This window comes from Triturus cristatus, chromosome 11, assembly GCF_964204655.1.
Source record: "Triturus cristatus chromosome 11, aTriCri1.1, whole genome shotgun sequence".
Classification (NCBI taxonomy): domain Eukaryota; kingdom Metazoa; phylum Chordata; class Amphibia; order Caudata; family Salamandridae; genus Triturus; species Triturus cristatus.
Window position 1 is genome coordinate 1,065,042,921 of NC_140594.1, and position 19,659 is coordinate 1,065,062,579.

Sequence of the window (19,659 nt, forward strand, 5' to 3'; positions counted from 1 at the left end):
AAACAGGGTGAAAAACTTACTCTCAAGTGCTGCAGTAAAACAGCTCTTGGTTCATCCACTACTAAACTGACTGTCAGCCCTGTTATAAAACTGAACTCTGTGCTTGTCCGTGCCGTGGCTACAGATGAGCGAGTCCTTTTCATCATTTCCACATCCGAGCTTGGACCTCAGATCTACGAGCTTGTGGCACTCACTTCTCTGGAGATAAACAGGTGGAACAATCTAATTGAAGAAGCAGTGAAAGGTGCAATGAGGAACTCCTGTAGACGGAAGCTGGAACTGGTCAATCACACGCCTCCTCCTGTCAGTGTGGTGCTGCAGAATTCTGTCGTCCTACCCATTATCTCTGCTGAAAACTGCACTGTATCAGTAAAGGAAGAAGTTCCTCGAGATGATCACAATTCTGAAGAACTGCTGAGACGAGTTGCACATCCAGTTCTAATAAAAGAGCTGGAGATAGGGTGCAACGAAGACAAAGAGGCCCCTCTGACGCCAACTCAATTTACTGTATCATTGAAAGAACAGGAAACAGAGAAGTATCTTGTAAAGCTCCCTCAGTGCGATGCATTGAGCTCCGCCCAGGCCCCTAAAATCACAGGAGGGTTAGCAGACTCTGCACTTGAGGATGATTATCACAATTCTGAAGAACTGCTGAGACGAGTAAAACATCCAGTTCTAATAAAAGAGCCGGAGATAGGGTGCAACGAAGACAAAGAGGCCCCTATGATGCCAACTCAACTGACTGCGTCATTGGAAGAACAGGGAAGTATCTTGTAACGCTCCCTCAGTGTGATGCATTGAGCTCTGCCCAGGCCACCGAAATCACAGGAGGGTTAGCAGACTCTGCACTTGAGGATGATTATCACAATTCTGAAGAACTGCTGAGACGAGTAAAACATCCAGTTCTAATAAAAGAGCCGGAGATAGGGTACAACGAAGACAAAGAGGCCCCTCTGACGCCAACTCAACTGACTGCATCATTGGAAGAACAGGAAACAGAGAAGTATCTTGTAAAGCTCCCTCAGTGTGATGCATTGAGCTCTGCCAGGCCCCTAAAATCACAGGAGAGTTAGCAGACTCTGCACTTGAGGATGATTATCACAATTCTGAAGAACTGCTGAGACGAGTAAAACATCCAGTTCTAATAAAAGAGCTGGAGATAGGGTACAACGAAGACAAAGAGACCCCTCTGACGCGAACTCAACTGACTGCGTCATTGGAAGAACAGGAAACAGAGAAGTATCTTGTAAAGTTCCTCAGTGCGATGCATTGAGCTCTGCCCAGGCCACCGAAATCACAGGAGGGTTAGCAGACGCTGCACTTGAGGATGATTATCACAATTCTGAAGAACTGCTGAGACGAGTAAAACATCCAGTTCTAATAAAAGAGCCGGAGATAGGGTACAACGAAGACAAAGAGACCCCTCTGACGCGAACTCAACTGACTGCGTCATTGGAAGAACAGGAAACAGAGAAGTATCTTGTAAAGTTCCTCAGTGCGATGCATTGAGCTCTGCCCAGGCCCCTAAAATCACAGGAGGGTTAGCAGCCTCTGCACTTGAGGATTATTATCACAATTCTGAAGAACTGCTGAGACGAGTAAAACATCCAGTTCTAATAAAAGAGCTGGAGATAGGGTACAACGAAGACAAAGAGACCCCCTCTGACGCGAACTCAACTGACTGCGTCATTGGAAGAACAGGAAACAGAGAAGTAGCTTGTAAAGTTCGTCAGTGCAATGCATTGAGCTCTGCCCAGGCCCCGAAATCACAGGAGGGTTAGCAGACGCTGCACTTGAGGATGATTATCACAATTCTGAAGAGCTGCTGAGACGAGTAAAACATCCAGTTCTAATAAAAGAGCCGGAGATAGGGTACAACGAAGACAAAGAGGCCCCTCTGACGCCAACTCAACTGACTGCATCATTGGAAGAACAGAAAACAGAGAAGTATCTTGTAAAGCTCCCTCAGTGCGATGCATTGAGCTCTGCCCAGGCCACCGAAATCACAGGAGGGTTAGCAGACTCTGCACTTGAGGATGAATATCACAATTCTGGAGAGCTGCTGAGACGAGTAAAACATCCAGCTCTAATAAAAGAGCCGGAGATAGGGTACAACGAAGACAAAGAGGCCCCTCTGATGCCAACTCAACTGACTGTATCATTGGAAGAACAGGAAACAGAGAAGTATCTTGTAAAGCTCCCTCAGTGCGATGCATTGAGCTCTGCCCAGGCCACCGAAATCACAGGAGGGTTAGCAGACTCTGCACTTGGGGATGATTATCACAATTCTGATGAGCTGCTGAGACGAGTAAAACATCCAGTTCTAATAAAAGAGCCGGATATAGGGTACAACGAAGACAAAGAGGCCCCTCTGACGCCAACTCAACTGACGGCATCATTGGAAGAACAGGAAACAGAGAAGTATCTTGTAAAGCTCCCTCAGTGCGATGCATTGAGCTCTGCCCAGGCCACCGAAATCACAGGAGGGTTAGCAGACGCTGCACTTGAGGATGATTATCACAATTCTGGAGAGCTGCTCAGACGAGTAAAACATCCAGTTCTAATAAAAGAGCTGGAGATAGGGTTCAACGAAGACAAAGAGGCCCCTCTGACGCCAACTCAACTGACTGCGTCATTGGAAGAACAGGAAACAGAGAAGTATCTTGTAAAGCTCCCTCAGTGCGATGCATTGAGCTCTGCCCAGGCCCCTAAAATCACAGGAGGGTTAGCAGACTCTGCACTTGAGGATGATTATCACAATTTGAAGAACTGCTGAGACGAGTAAAACATCCAGTTCTAATAAAAGAGCTGGAGATAGGGTACAACGAAGACAAAGAGACCCCTCTGACGCGAAGTCAACTGACTGCGTCATTGGAAGAACAGGAAACAGAGAAGTATCTTGTAAAGTTCCTCAGTGCGATGCATTGAGCTCTGCCCAGGCCACCGAAATCACAGGAGGGTTAGCAGACGCTGCACTTGAGGATGATTATCACAATTCTGAAGAACTGCTGAGACGAGTAAAACATCCAGTTCTAATAAAAGAGCCGGAGATAGGGTGCAACGAAGACAAAGAGGTCCCTCTGACGCCAACTCAATTGACTGTATCATTGAAAGAACAGGAAACAGAGAAGTATCTTGTAAAGCTCCCTCAGTGCGATGCATTGAGCTCTGCCCAGGCCCCTAAAATCACAGGAGGGTTAGCAGACTCTGCACTTGAGGATGATTATCACAATTCTGAAGAACTGCTGAGACGAGTAAAACATCCAGTTCTAATAAAAGAGCCGGAGATAGGGTGCAACGAAGACAAAGAGGCCCCTATGATGCCAACTCAACTGACTGCGTCATTGGAAGAACAGGGAAGTATCTTGTAACGCTCCCTCAGTGTGATGCATTGAGCTCTGCCCAGGCCACCGAAATCACAGGAGGGTTAGCAGACTCTGCACTTGAGGATGATTATCACAATTCTGAAGAACTGCTGAGACGAGTAAAACATCCAGTTCTAATAAAAGAGCCGGAGATAGGGTACAACGAAGACAAAGAGGCCCCTCTGACGCCAACTCAACTGACTGCATCATTGGAAGAACAGGAAACAGAGAAGTATCTTGTAAAGCTCCCTCAGTGTGATGCATTGAGCTCTGCCAGGCCCCTAAAATCACAGGAGAGTTAGCAGACTCTGCACTTGAGGATGATTATCACAATTCTGAAGAACTGCTGAGACGAGTAAAACATCCAGTTCTAATAAAAGAGCTGGAGATAGGGTTCACCGAAGACAAAGAGGCCCCTCTGACGCAAACTCAACTGACTGCGTCATTGGAAGAACAGGAAACAGAGAAGTATCTTGTAAAGTTCCTCAGTGCGATGCATTGAGCTCTGCCCAGGCCACCGAAATCACAGGAGGGTTAGAAGACGCTGCACTTGAGGATGATTATCACAATTCTGAAGAACTGCTGAGACGAGTAAAACATCCAGTTCTAATAAAAGAGCCGGAGATAGGGTACAACGAAGACAAAGAGACCCCTCTGACGCGAACTCAACTGACTGCGTCATTGGAAGAACAGGAAACAGAGAAGTATCTTGTAAAGTTCCTCAGTGCGATGCATTGAGCTCTGCCCAGGCCCCTAAAATCACAGGAGGGTTAGCAGCCTCTGCACTTGAGGATTATTATCACAATTCTGAAGAACTGCTGAGACGAGTAAAACATCCAGTTCTAATAAAAGAGCTGGAGATAGGGTACAACGAAGACAAAGAGACCCCCTCTGACGCGAACTCAACTGACTGCGTCATTGGAAGAACAGGAAACAGAGAAGTAGCTTGTAAAGTTCGTCAGTGCAATGCATTGAGCTCTGCCCAGGCCCCGAAATCACAGGAGGGTTAGCAGACGCTGCACTTGAGGATGATTATCACAATTCTGAAGAGCTGCTGAGACGAGTAAAACATCCAGTTCTAATAAAAGAACCGGAGATAGGGTACAACGAAGACAAAGAGGCCCCTCTGACGCCAACTCAACTGACTGCATCATTGGAAGAACAGAAAACAGAGAAGTATCTTGTAAAGCTCCCTCAGTGCGATGCATTGAGCTCTGCCCAGGCCACCGAAATCACAGGAGGGTTAGCAGACTCTGCACTTGAGGATGAATATCACAATTCTGGAGAGCTGCTGAGACGAGTAAAACATCCAGCTCTAATAAAAGAGCCGGAGATAGGGTACAACGAAGACAAAGAGGCCCCTCTGATGCCAACTCAACTGACTGTATCATTGGAAGAACAGGAAACAGAGAAGTATCTTGTAAAGCTCCCTCAGTGCGATGCATTGAGCTCTGCCCAGGCCACCGAAATCACAGGAGGGTTAGCAGACTCTGCACTTGGGGATGATTATCACAATTCTGAAGAGCTGCTGAGACGAGTAAAACATCCAGTTCTAATAAAAGAGCCGGATATAGGGTACAACGAAGACAAAGAGGCCCCTCTGACGCCAACTCAACTGACTGCATCATTGGAAGAACAGGAAACAGAGAAGTATCTTGTAAAGCTCCCTCAGTGCGATGCATTGAGCTCTGCCCAGGCCACCGAAATCACAGGAGGGTTAGCAGACGCTGCACTTGAGGATGATTATCACAATTCTGGAGAGCTGCTCAGACGAGTAAAACATCCAGTTCTAATAAAAGAGCTGGAGATAGGGTTCAACGAAGACAAAGAGGCCCCTCTGACGCCAACTCAACTGACTGCGTCATTGGAAGAACAGGAAACAGAGAAGTATCTTGTAAAGCTCCCTCAGTGCGATGCATTGAGCTCTGCCCAGGCCACCGAAATCACAGGAGGGTTAGCAGACGCTGCACTTGAGGATGATTATCACAATTCTGAAGAACTGCTGAGACGAGTAAAACATCCAGTTCTAATAAAAGAGCCGGAGATAGGGTACAACGAAGACAAAGAGGCCCCTCTGACGCCAACTCAACTGACTGCATCATTGGAAGAACAGGAAACAGAGAAGTATCTTGTAAAGCTCCCTCAGTGCGATGCATTGAGCTCTGCCCAGGCCACTGAAATCACAGGAGGGTTAGCAGACTCTGCACTTGAGGATGATTATCACAATTCTGGAGAGCTGCTCAGACGAGTAAAACATCCAGTTCTAATAAAAGAGCTGGAGATAGGGTTCAACGAAGACACCAACTCAACTGACTGCGTCATTGGAAGAACAGGAAACAGAGAAGTATCTTGTAAAGCTCCCTCAGTGCGATGCATTGAGCTCTGCCCAGGCCACCGAAATCACAGGAGGGTTAGCAGACTCTGCACTTGAGGATGATTATCACAATTCTGAAGAACTGCTGAGACGAGTAAAACATCCAGTTCTAATAAAAGAGCTGGAGATAGGGTACAACGAAGACAAAGAGACCCCTCTGACGCGAACTCAACTGACTGCATCATTGGAAGAACAGGAAACAGAGAAGTATCTTGTAAAGTTCCTCAGTGCGATGCATTGAGCTCTGCCCAGGCCACCGAAATCACAGGAGGGTTAGCAGACGCTGCACTTGAGGATGATTATCACAATTCTGAAGAACTGCTGAGATGAGTGAAACATCCAGTTCTAATAAAAGAGCCGGAGATAGGGTACAACGAAGACAAAGAGGCCCCTCTGACGCCAACTCAACTGACTGCATCATTGGAAGAACAGGAAACAGAGAAGTATCTTGTAAAGCTCCCTCAGTGTGATGCATTGAGCTCTGCCCAGGCCACCGAAATCACAGGAGGGTTAGCAGACTCTGCACTTGAGGATGATTATCACAATTCTGAAGTACTGCTGAGACGAGTAAAACATCCAGTTCTAATAAAAGAGCCGGAGATAGGGTACAACGAAGACAAAGAGGCCCCTCTGACGCCAACTCAACTGACTGCATCATTGGAAGAACAGGAAATAGAGAAGTATCTTGTAAAGCTCCCTCAGTGCGATGCATTGAACTCTGCCCAGGCCACCGAAATCACAGGAGGGTTAGCAGACTCTGCACTTGGGGATGATTATCACAATTCTGAAGAGCTGCTGAGACGAGTAAAACATCCAGTTCTAATAAAAGAGCCGGATATAGGGTACAACGAAGACAAAGAGGCCCCTCTGACGCCAACTCAACTGACTGCATCATTGGAAGAACAGGAAACAGAGAAGTATCTTGTAACGGTCCCTCAGTGCGATGCATTGAGCTCTGCCCAGGCCACCGAAATCACAGGAGGGTTAGCAGACTCTGCACTTGAGGATGATTATCACAATTCTGAAGAACTGCTGAGACGAGTAAAACATCCAGTTCTAATAAAAGAGCTGGAGATAGGGTTCAACGAAGACAAAGAGTCCCCTCTGACGCCAACTCAACTGACTGCATCATTGGAAGAACAGGAAACAGAGAAGTATCTTGTAAAGCTCCCTCAGTGCGATGCATTGAGCTCTGCCCAGGCCACCGAAATCACAGGAGGGTTAGCAGACGCTGCACTTGAGGATGATTATCACAATTCTGGAGAGCTGCTGAGATGAGTAAAACATCCAGTTCTAATAAAAGAGCTGGAGATAGGGTTCAACGAAGACACCAACTCAACTGACTGTGTCATTGGAAGAACAGGAAACAGAGAAGTATCTTGTAAAGTTCCTCAGTGCGATGCATTGAGCTCTGCCCAGGCCACCGAAATCACAGGAGGGTTAGCAGACTCTGCACTTGAGGATGATTATCACAATTCTGAAGAACTGCTGAGACGAGTAAAACATCCAGTTTTAATAAAAGAGCTGGAGATAGGGTTCAACGAAGACACTAACTCAACTGACTGCGTCATTGGAAGAACAGGAAACAGAGAAGTATCTTGTAACGGTCCCTCAGTGCGATGCATTGAGTTCTGCCCAGGCCACCGAAATCACAGGAGGGTTAGCAGACGCTGCACTTGAGGATGATTATCACAATTCTGGAGAGCTGCTGAGACGAGTAAAACATCTAGTTCTAATAAAAGAGCTGGAGATAGGGTTCAACGAAGACAAAGAGGCCCCTCTGACGCCAACTCAACTGACTGCGTCATTGGAAGAACAGGAAACAGAGAAGTATCTTGTAAAGCTCCCTCAGTGCGATGCATTGAGCTCTGCCCAGGCCCCTAAAATCACAGGAGGGTTAGCAGACTCTGCACTTGAGGATGATTATCACAATTCTGAAGAACTGCTGAGCGCCCCTCATCCGCAACTACCGACCCCCACAGACGCCAGCCGACGCACGTAGACACACAAATAGAAACCCACACCAACAACTCCTGACACACACAAACGCACCCAGGTATACAATTAAAGACATATTTACCCCAAACACACACACACACGTATACGACAGCAGCTCCGTACTCTGCTTTGCCCCTTTTTAATATATCTATGACAAGGATTTGCAGAACGTGACACACGATAGCGTGTAAAGTCGGAGGTCGCTAACCAATGAGAGAGCCGACTGGCGCGTGCTCCAGGCGTGAAGGCAGCGTGGTTGCAGGAAGCCCGGAGCATGCAGTACACGTGACGCCTTGTAAAGATAAGACATTCATTTGTGACAGAAGGAAAGCAGACGAGCCAGTCTTGGTGGGCCGATCCAAAAAGCGAAAGGGAGGCAGCCCAAACAGCTAAATTCCAATGGCAGCCCACCCTTCACCATAAATGGTTACGCCAGCCCATGGAAATAAGGGGCGGGGCTTCAAGCCCTTTTCTCAAACTCCTCGTTGACAATAAATCTCGCCGAGTGTGCAGCGCATGCGCTGCAACGCTAGGCGAGACCTAAAAACGAAAAGCCAAAGCCCCCTTGAAGCAATAAGTTAAGTGATCAGCATTAACCCAAGACCCCCATTCGGTTCAACTCTTGTAATTTCATAGAAACCTTTTACAGTGTATTCTTTGTATTACATGATATCAGAAGGTATTACATAAGTAACACGCAATTTTAAACATGAAAGCCGTAATCTTAACAATACAGAGAAGATTAGCATGGCCCCTGCGCAAGGATGACACGCAAATTTGTGAGCGTTCCATATTTTTTTGTTTTGTCTCTGTGTCTACATTGTATCTCCATCTTTAGATGTGCATGTGCTGCTACTGGAGGATCTTTTAGTGCTGCTGCAGAAACAGGGTGAAAAACTTACTCTCAAGTGCTGCAGTAAAACAGCTCTTGGTTCATCCGCTACTAAACTGACTGTCAGCCCTGTTATAAAACTGAACTCTGTGCTTGTCCGTGTCGTGGCTACAGATGAGCGAGTCCTTTTCATCATTTCCACATCCGAGCTTGGACCTCAGATCTACGAGCTTGTGGCACTCACTTCTCTGGAGATAAACAGGTGGAACAATCTAATTGAAGAAGCAGTGAAAGGTGCAATGAGGAACTCCTGTAGACGGAAGCTGGAACTGGTCAATCACACGCCTCCTCCTGTCAGTGTGGTGCTGCAGAATTCTGTCGTCCTACCCATTATCTCTGCTGAAAACTGCACTGTATCAGAAAAGGAAGAAGTTCCTCGAGATGATCACAATTCTGAAGAACTGCTGAGACGAGTTGCACATCCAGTTCTAATAAAAGAGCTGGAGATAGGGTGCAACGAAGACAAAGAGGCCCCTCTGACGCCAACTCAACTGACTGCATCATTGGAAGAACAGGAAACAGAGAAGTATCTTGTAAAGTTCCTCAGTGCGATGCATTGAGCTCTGCCCAGGACACCGAAATCACAGGAGGGTTAGCAGACGCTGCACTTGAGGATGATTATCACAATTCTGAAGAACTGCTGAGACGAGTGAAACATCCAGTTCTAATAAAAGAGCCGGAGATAGGGTACAACGAAGACAAATAGGCCCCTCTGACGCCAACTCAACTGACTGCATCATTGGAAGAACAGGAAACAGAGAAGTATCTTGTAAAGCTCCCTCAGTGTGATGCATTGAGCTCTGCCCAGGCCACCGAAATCACAGGAGGGTTAGCAGACTCTGCACTTGAGGATGATTATCACAATTCTGAAGTACTGCTGAGACGAGTAAAACATCCAGTTCTAATAAAAGAGCAGGAGATAGGGTACAACGAAGACAAAGAGGCCCCTCTGACGCCAACTCAACTGACTGCATCATTGGAAGAACAGGAAATAGAGAAGTATCTTGTAAAGCTCCCTCAGTGCGATGCATTGAACTCTGCCCAGGCCACCGAAATCACAGGAGGGTTAGCAGACTCTGCACTTGGGGATGATTATCACAATTCTGAAGAGCTGCTGAGACGAGTAAAACATCCAGTTCTAATAAAAGAGCCGGATATAGGGTACAACGAAGACAAAGAGGCCCCTCTGACGCCAACTCAACTGACTGCATCATTGGAAGAACAGGAAACAGAGAAGTATCTTGTAACGGTCCCTCAGTGCGATGCATTGAGCTCTGCCCAGGCCACCGAAATCACAGGAGGGTTAGCAGACTCTGCACTTGAGGATGATTATCACAATTCTGAAGAACTGCTGAGACGAGTAAAACATCCAGTTCTAATAAAAGAGCTGGAGATAGGGTTCAACGAAGACAAAGAGTCTCCTCTGACGCCAACTCAACTGACTGCATCATTGGAAGAACAGGAAACAGAGAAGTATCTTGTAAAGCTCCCTCAGTGCGATGCATTGAGCTCTGCCCAGGCCACCGAAATCACAGGAGGGTTAGCAGACGCTGCACTTGAGGATGATTATCACAATTCTGGAGAGCTGCTGAGATGAGTAAAACATCCAGTTCTAATAAAAGAGCTGGAGATAGGGTTCAACGAAGACACCAACTCAACTGACTGCGTCATTGGAAGAACAGGAAACAGAGAAGTATCTTGTAAAGTTCCTCAGTGCGATGCATTGAGCTCTGCCCAGGCCACCGAAATCACAGGAGGGTTAGCAGACTCTGCACTTGAGGATGATTATCACAATTCTGAAGAACTGCTGAGACGAGTAAAACATCCAGTTTTAATAAAAGAGCTGGAGATAGGGTTCAACGAAGACACCAACTCAACTGACTGCGTCATTGGAAGAACAGGAAACAGAGAAGTATCTTGTAACGGTCCCTCAGTGCGATGCATTGAGTTCTGCCCAGGCCACCGAAATCACAGGAGGGTTAGCAGACGCTGCACTTGAGGATGATTATCACAATTCTGGAGAGCTGCTGAGACGAGTAAAACATCTAGTTCTAATAAAAGAGCTGGAGATAGGGTTCAACGAAGACAAAGAGGCCCCTCTGACGCCAACTCAACTGACTGCGTCATTGGAAGAACAGGAAACAGAGAAGTATCTTGTAAAGCTCCCTCAGTGCGATGCATTGAGCTCTGCCCAGGCCCCTAAAATCACAGGAGGGTTAGCAGACTCTGCACTTGAGGATGATTATCACAATTCTGAAGAACTGCTGAGCGCCCCTCATCCGCAACTACCGACCCCCACAGACGCCAGCCGACGCACGCAGACACACAAATAGAAACCCACACCAACAACTCCTGACACACACAAACGCACCCAGGTATACAATTAAAGACATATTTACCCCAAACACACACACACACGTATACGACAGCAGCTCCGTACTCTGCTTTGCCCCTTTTTAATATATCTATGACAAGGATTTGCAGAACGTGACACACGATAGCGTGTAAAGTCGGAGGTCGCTAACCAATGAGAGAGCCGACTGGCGCGTGCTCCAGGCGTGAAGGCAGCGTGGTTGCAGGAAGCCCGGAGCATGCAGTACACGTGACGCCTTGTAAAGATAAGAAATTCATTTGTGACAGAAGGAAAGCAGACGAGCCAGTCTTGGTGGGCCGATCCAAAAAGCGAAAGGGAGGCAGCCCAAACAGCTAAATTCCAATGGCAGCCCACCCTTCACCATAAATGGTTACGCCAGCCCATGGAAATAAGGGGCGGGGCTTCAAGCCCTTTTCTCAAACTCCTCGTTGACAATAAATCTCGCCGAGTGTGCAGCGCATGCGCTGCAACGCTAGGCGAGACCTAAAAACGAAAAGCCAAAGCCCCCTTGAAGCAATAAGTTAAGTGATCAGCATTAACCCAAGACCCCCATTCGGTTCAACTCTTGTAATTTCATAGAAACCTTTTACAGTGTATTCTTTGTATTACATGATATCAGAAGGTATTACATAAGTAACACGCAATTTTAAACATGAAAGCCGTAATCTTAACAATACAGAGAAGATTAGCATGGCCCCTGCGCAAGGATGACACGCAAATTTGTGAGCGTTCCATATTTTTTTGTTTTGTCTCTGTGTCTACATTGTATCTCCATCTTTAGATGTGCATGTGCTGCTACTGGAGGATCTTTTAGTGCTGCTGCAGAAACAGGGTGAAAAACTTACTCTCAAGTGCTGCAGTAAAACAGCTCTTGGTTCATCCGCTACTAAACTGACTGTCAGCCCTGTTATAAAACTGAACTCTGTGCTTGTCCGTGTCGTGGCTACAGATGAGCGAGTCCTTTTCATCATTTCCACATCCGAGCTTGGACCTCAGATCTACGAGCTTGTGGCACTCACTTCTCTGGAGATAAACAGGTGGAACAATCTAATTGAAGAAGCAGTGAAAGGTGCAATGAGGAACTCCTGTAGACGGAAGCTGGAACTGGTCAATCACACGCCTCCTCCTGTCAGTGTGGTGCTGCAGAATTCTGTCGTCCTACCCATTATCTCTGCTGAAAACTGCACTGTATCAGAAAAGGAAGAAGTTCCTCGAGATGATCACAATTCTGAAGAACTGCTGAGACGAGTTGCACATCCAGTTCTAATAAAAGAGCTGGAGATAGGGTGCAACGAAGACAAAGAGGCCCCTCTGACGCCAACTCAACTGACTGCATCATTGGAAGAACAGGAAACAGAGAAGTATCTTGTAAAGTTCCTCAGTGCGATGCATTGAGCTCTGCCCAGGACACCGAAATCACAGGAGGGTTAGCAGACTCTGCACTTGAGGATGATTATCACAATTCTGAAGTGCTGCTGAGACGAGTAAAACATCCAGTTCTAATAAAAGAGCTGGAGATAGGGTGCAACGAAGACAAAGAGGCCCCTCTGACGCCAACTCAACTGACTGTATCATTGAAAGAACAGGAAACAGAGAAGTATCTTGTAAAGCTCCCTCAGTGCGATGCATTGAGCTCTGCCCAGGCCCCTAAAATCACAGGAGGGTTAGCAGACTCTGCACTTGAGGATGATTATCACAATTCTGAAGAACTACTGAGACGAGTAAAACATCCAGTTCTAATAAAAGAGCCAGAGATAGGGTGCAACGAAGACAAAGTGGCCCCTATGATGCCAACTCAACTGACTGCGTCATTGGAAGAACAGGAAACAGAGAAGTATCTTGTAACGCTCCCTCAGTGTGATGCATTGAGCTCTGCCCAGGCCACCGAAATCACAGGAGGGTTAGCAGACGCTGCACTTGAGGATGATTATCACAATTCTGGAGAGCTGCTGAGACGAGTAAAACATCCAGTTCTAATAAAAGAGTGGGAGATAGGGTTCAACGAAGACAAAGAGGCCCCTCTGACGCCAACTCAACTGACTGCATCATTGGAAGAACAGGAAACAGAGAAGTATCTTGTAAAGCTCCCTCAGTGTGATGCATTGAGCTCTGCCCAGGCCCCTAAAATCACAGGAGGGTTAGCAGCCTCTGCACTTGAGGATGATTATCACAATTCTGAAGAACTGCTGAGACGAGTAAAACATCCAGTTCTAATAAAAGAGCTGGAGATAGGGTACAACGAAGACAAAGAGACCCCCTCTGACGCGAACTCAACTGACTGCGTCATTGGAAGAACAGGAAACAGAGAAGTATCTTGTAAAGTTCGTCAGTGCGATGCATTGAGCTCTGCCCAGGCCACCGAAATCACAGGAGGGTTAGCAGACGCTGCACTTGAGGATGATTATCACAATTCTGAAGAGCTGCTGAGACGAGTAAAACATCCAGTTCTAATAAAAGAGCCGGAGATAGGGTACAACGAAGACAAAGAGGCCCCTCTGACGCCAACTCAACTGACTGCATCATTGGAAGAACAGAAAACAGAGAAGTATCTTGTAAACCTCCCTCAGTGCGATGCATTGAGCTCTGCCCAGGCCACCGAAATCACAGGAGGGTTAGCAGACTCTGCACTTGAGGATGAATATCACAATTCTGGAGAGCTGCTGAGACGAGTAAAACATCCAGCTCTAATAAAAGAGCCGGAGATAGGGTACAACGAAGACAAAGAGGCCCCTCTGACGCCAATTCAACTGACTGCATCATTGGAAGAACAGGAAACAGAGAAGTATCTTGTAAAGCTCCCTCAGTGCGATGCATTGAGCTCTGCCCAGGCCACCGAAATCACAGGAGGGTTAGCAGACGCTGCACTTGAGGATGATTATCACAATTCTGGAGAGCTGCTCAGACGAGTAAAACATCCAGTTCTAATAAAAGAGCTGGAGATAGGGTTCAACGAAGACAAAGAGGCCCCTCTGACGCCAATTCAACTGACTGCATCATTGGAAGAACAGGAAACAGAGAAGTATCTTGTAAAGCTCCCTCAGTGCGATGCATTGAGCTCTGCCCAGGCCACCGAAATCACAGGAGGGTTAGCAGACGCTGCACTTGAGGATGATTATCACAATTCTGGAGAGCTGCTCAGACGAGTAAAACATCCAGTTCTAATAAAAGAGCTGGAGATAGGGTTCAACGAAGACAAAGAGACCCCTCTGACGCGAAGTCAACTGACTGCGTCATTGGAAGAACAGGAAACAGAGAAGTATCTTGTAAAGTTCCTCAGTGCGATGCATTGAGCTCTGCCCAGGCCACCGAAATCACAGGAGGGTTAGCAGACGCTGCACTTGAGGATGATTATCACAATTCTGAAGAACTGCTGAGACGAGTAAAACATCCAGTTCTAATAAAAGAGCCAGAGATAGGGTACAACGAAGACAAAGAGGCCCCTCTGACGCCAACTCAACTGACTGCATCATTGGAAGAACAGGAAACAGAGAAGTATCTTGTAAAGCTCCCTCAGTGTGATGCATTGAGCTCTGCCCAGGCCACCGAAATCACAGGAGGGTTAGCAGACTCTGCACTTGAGGATGATTATCACAATTCTGAAGAACTGCTGAGACGAGTAAAACATCCAGTTCTAATAAAAGAGCCGGAGATAGGGTACAACGAAGACAAAGAGGCCCCTCTGACGCCAACTCAACTGACTGCATCATTGGAAGAACAGGAAACAGAGAAGTATCTTGTAAAGCTCCCTCAGTGCGATGCATTGAGCTCTGCCCAGGCCACCGAAATCACAGGAGGGTTAGCAGACGCTGCACTTGAGGATGATTATCACAATTCTGGAGAGCTGCTCAGACGAGTAAAACATCCAGTTCTAATAAAAGAGCTGGAGATAGGGTACAACGAAGACAAAGAGACCCCTCTGACGCGAAGTCAACTGACTGCGGCATTGGAAGAACAGGAAACAGAGAAGTATCTTGTAAAGTTCCTCAGTGCGATGCATTGAGCTCTGCCCAGGCCACCGAAATCACAGGAGGGTTAGCAGACGCTGCACTTGAGGATGATTATCACAATTCTGAAGAACTGCTGAGACGAGTAAAACATCCAGTTCTAATAAAAGAGCCAGAGATAGGGTACAACGAAGACAAAGAGGCCCCTCTGACGCCAACTCAACTGACTGCATCATTGGAAGAACAGGAAACAGAGAAGTATCTTGTAAAGCTCCCTCAGTGTGATGCATTGAGCTCTGCCCAGGCCACCGAAATCACAGGAGGGTTAGCAGACTCTGCACTTGAGGATGATTATCACAATTCTGAAGAACTGCTGAGACGAGTAAAACATCCAGTTCTAATAAAAGAGCCGGAGATAGGGTACAACGAAGACAAAGAGGCCCCTCTGACGCCAACTCAACTGACTGCATCATTGGAAGAACAGGAAACAGAGAAGTATCTTGTAAAGCTCCCTCGGTGCGATGCATTGAGCTCTGCCCAGGCCACCGAAATCACAGGAGGGTTAGCAGACGCTGCACTTGAGGATGATTATCACAATTCTGGAGAGCTGCTCAGACGAGTAAAACATCCAGTTCTAATAAAAGAGCTGGAGATAGGGTTCAACGAAGACACCAACTCAACTGACTGCGTCATTGGAAGAACAGGAAACAGAGAAGTATCTTGTAAAGCTCCCTCAGTGCGATGCATTGAGCTCTGCCCAGGCCACCAAAATCACAGGAGGGTTAGCAGACTCTGCACTTGAGGATGATTATCACAATTCTGAAGAACTGCTGAGACGAGTAAAACATCCAGTTCTAATAAAAGAGCTGGAGATAGGGTTCAACGAAGACAAAGAGTCCCCTCTGACGCCAACTCAACTGACTGCATCATTGGAAGAACAGGAAACAGAGAAGTATCTTGTAAAGCTCCCTCAGTGCGATGCATTGAGCTCTGCCCAGGCCACCGAAATCACAGGAGGGTTAGCAGACGCTGCACTTGAGGATGATTATCACAATTCTGGAGAGCTGCTGAGATGAGTAAAACATCCAGTTCTAATAAAAGAGCTGGAGATAGGGTTCAACGAAGACACCAACTCAACTGACTGCGTCATTGGAAGAACAGGAAACAGAGAAGTATCTTGTAAAGCTCCCTCAGTGCGATGCATTGAGCTCTGCCCAGGCCACCGAAATCACAGGAGGGTTAGCAGACGCTGCACTTGAGGATGATTATCACAATTCTGGAGAGCTGCTGAGATGAGTAAAACATCCAGTTCTAATAAAAGAGCTGGAGATAGGGTTCAACGAAGACACCAACTCAACTGACTGCGTCATTGGAAGAACAGGAAACAGAGAAGTATCTTGTAAAGTTCCTCAGTGCGATGCATTGAGCTCTGCCCAGGCCACCGAAATCACAGGAGGGTTAGCAGACTCTGCACTTGAGGATGATTATCACAATTTGAAGAACTGCTGAGACGAGTAAAACATCCAGTTCTAATAAAAGAGCTGGAGATAGGGTACAACGAAGACAAAGAGACCCCTCTGACGCGAAGTCAACTGACTGCGTCATTGGAAGAACAGGAAACAGAGAAGTATCTTGTAAAGTTCCTCAGTGCGATGCATTGAGCTCTGCCCAGGCCACCGAAATCACAGGAGGGTTAGCAGACGCTGCACTTGAGGATGATTATCACAATTCTGAAGAACTGCTGAGACGAGTAAAACATCCAGTTCTAATAAAAGAGCCAGAGATAGGGTACAACGAAGACAAAGAGGCCCCTCTGACGCCAACTCAACTGACTGCATCATTGGAAGAACAGGAAACAGAGAAGTATCTTGTAAAGCTCCCTCAGTGTGATGCATTGAGCTCTGCCCAGGCCACCGAAATCACAGGAGGGTTAGCAGACGCTGCACTTGAGGATGATTATCACAATTCTGGAGAGCTGCTCAGACGAGTAAAACATCCAGTTCTAATAAAAGAGCTGGAGATAGGGTTCAACGAAGACAAAGAGGCCCCTCTGACGCCAACTCAACTGACTGCGTCATTGGAAGAACAGGAAACAGAGAAGTATCTTGTAAAGTTCCTCAGTGCGATGCATTGAGCTCTGCCCAGGCCACCGAAATCACAGGAGGGTTAGCAGACTCTGCACTTGAGTTTGATTATCACAATTCTGGAGAGCTGCTGAGACGAGTAAAACATCCAGTTCTAATAAAAGAGCGGGAGATAGGGTACAACGAAGACAAAGAGGCCCCTCTGACGCCAACTCAACTGACTGTATCATTGGAAGAACAGGAAACAGAGAAGTATCTTGTAAAGCTCCCTCAGTGCGATGCATTGAGCTCTGCCCAGGCCACCAAAATCACAGGAGGGTTAGCAGACTCTGCACTTGAGGATGATTATCACAATTCTGAAGAACTGCTGAGACGAGTAAAACATCCAGTTCTAATAAAAGAGCTGGAGATAGGGTTCAACGAAGACACCAACTCAACTGACTGCGTCATTGGAAGAACAGGAAACAGAGAAGTATCTTGTAAAGCTCCCTCAGTGCGATGCATTGAGCTCTGCCCAGGCCACCAAAATCACAGGAGGGTTAGGAGACGCTGCACTTGAGGATGATTATCACAATTCTGGAGAGCTGCTGAGACGAGTAAAACATCCAGTTCTAATAAAAGAGCCGGAGATAGGGTGCAACGAAGACAAAGAGGCCCCTCTGACGCCAACTCAACTGACTGTATCATTGGAAGAACAGGAAACAGAGAAGTATCTTGTAAAGCTCCCTCAGTGCGATGCATTGAGCTCTGCCCAGGCCACCAAAATCACAGGAGGGTTAGGAGACGCTGCACTTGAGGATGATTATCACAATTCTGAAGAACTGCTGAGAAGAGTAAAACATCCAGTTCTAATAAAAGAGCTGGAGATAGGGTGCAACGAAGACACCAACTCAACTGACTGTGTCATTGGAAGAACAGGAAACAGAGAAGTATCTTGTAAAGCTCCCTCAGTGCGATGCATTGAGCTCTGCCGTGGCCACCGAAATCACAGGAGGGTTAGCAGACTCTGCACTTGAGGATGATTATCACAATTCTGAAGAACTGCTGAGACGAGTAAAACATCCAGTTCTAATAAAAGAGCCGTATATAGGGTACAACGAAGACAAAGAGGCCCCTCTGACGCCAACTCAACTGACTGCATCATTGGAAGAACAGAAAACAGAGAAGTATCTTGTAAAGCTCCCTCAGTGCGATGCATTGAGCTCTGCCCAGGCTACCGAAATCACAGGAGGGTTAGCAGACTCTGCACTTGGGGATGTTATGATCCTACGACATTTGATTCTGCAGGACATTTCACCACGCAATGATAGTGACTTTGAGAGGGATTTGAAATGCGCACCTGAGGATGACCTGACCCCCACAAACTGGAGATGGGTGTTATTCTGCTGGAGCTTTCACCCAAAGACATTCAGAGAGCAGCTCTGGGAGCTGCATGGCTCCTATAGATACTACTGATTGCCTTAGCTTCAGAGACATGAACATTACCGGTTTGGAAAGGCAGCAGTGCCAGCAACAAGGGAGAATCAACCAGCATCTGAAGTCTGAACCACAGAAAGCACAGGTGTTCTTGGAGGAGCAGTGTTCACATGGACAAGGCAGCATTAAATTGTGAGCGAAGCTGAGATGGTGGGCAATAATACTATCATTCCATTGCCAGACAGCTGCCTATCAGAAACCGAACTGAAGAATGTGGGAGGCGAAGCTAACTTAGCTGATGATGACCTCATACCACCTGTAGGGAGAACTTGTCAGACCGACAGGACTGAAAGTAAGGCTGGTCCTAGTACCTTTAGTGCACAGACAATCAGTTACATCAACTCCAGTAAACAAAGACCTCAATTCGGAAGCACAGAGGTTGCTACTTCTGCAGAATTAATCGCCAGCCTTGTAATTCGTGACTTGGACATGATCTTCAAGACGATGGAGCAGCTTACACTGAAGCTTAACATACTGAAGGAAATGGCAGCACCACACAGGGAGCAGCACCACACAGGGAGTTACTGAAGTCTTTCAGGGGAGCCGCTCCGGAGAACGGTCCATTTGTCAATGACACAGGGAAGGAGCCGGACATACAGACGGCACACCTTCACAGTCCCAAGGGGGAATGCAATCCTTCCTTCAGGAGAGACTTGCAGTCAGAGTCAGTAGCTGAGGACGGTCTTACAGAGGTTGTAGAAAATGTTTCTGCATTGGCGAATTCCAAAGTGGGATTTGAAAGAAGAGCACACAGAGGCAGGCTTGGCCTCAGTCTTTCCCCACTACATCATACTCCTTTCGTGCCCTCAACCACCTCCAGCTCCACCAAATATAATGTGGATCAGGACCAGCAGCTTTGGGAGGCGTGGCTATTAAATATGCCTTAATGTAGGGACTAAAATGGGAATGAAACTACAACATTGTTTTGGAGAAAGGCGAGGAAAGTCTCATAAAAACTGGATATTTGTTTTCTGAAAAACGAATGTGAGCTTAATAAATATAAATTATTATAGTTCTATACCTAGTTTAAAAAAAAAAAAAAAAAGAACGCGGCACTCATAACAATTATTTTAGCTTCATGAAAAGTGTTTCCTGCCTGCCCAGCATGCTGTTTGCTGTTGGACATTAGGTATCACTCCTCCGCCCCTACTC

At 46.8% G+C, this 19,659-nt stretch overlaps 1 protein-coding gene and 2 pseudogenes across 2 annotated transcripts in view; all 3 read left to right on the forward strand.

The window, feature by feature from the left end:
- GNB4 (G protein subunit beta 4) overlaps positions 1–19,659 on the forward strand; it is a 684,865-nt gene that overhangs the window by 171,153 nt on the left and 494,053 nt on the right. The gene's annotated exons all lie outside the window — the stretch shown is intronic.
- LOC146786007 (U6 spliceosomal RNA) lies at positions 8,438–8,535 on the forward strand (annotated as a pseudogene).
- LOC146786008 (U6 spliceosomal RNA) lies at positions 11,647–11,744 on the forward strand (annotated as a pseudogene).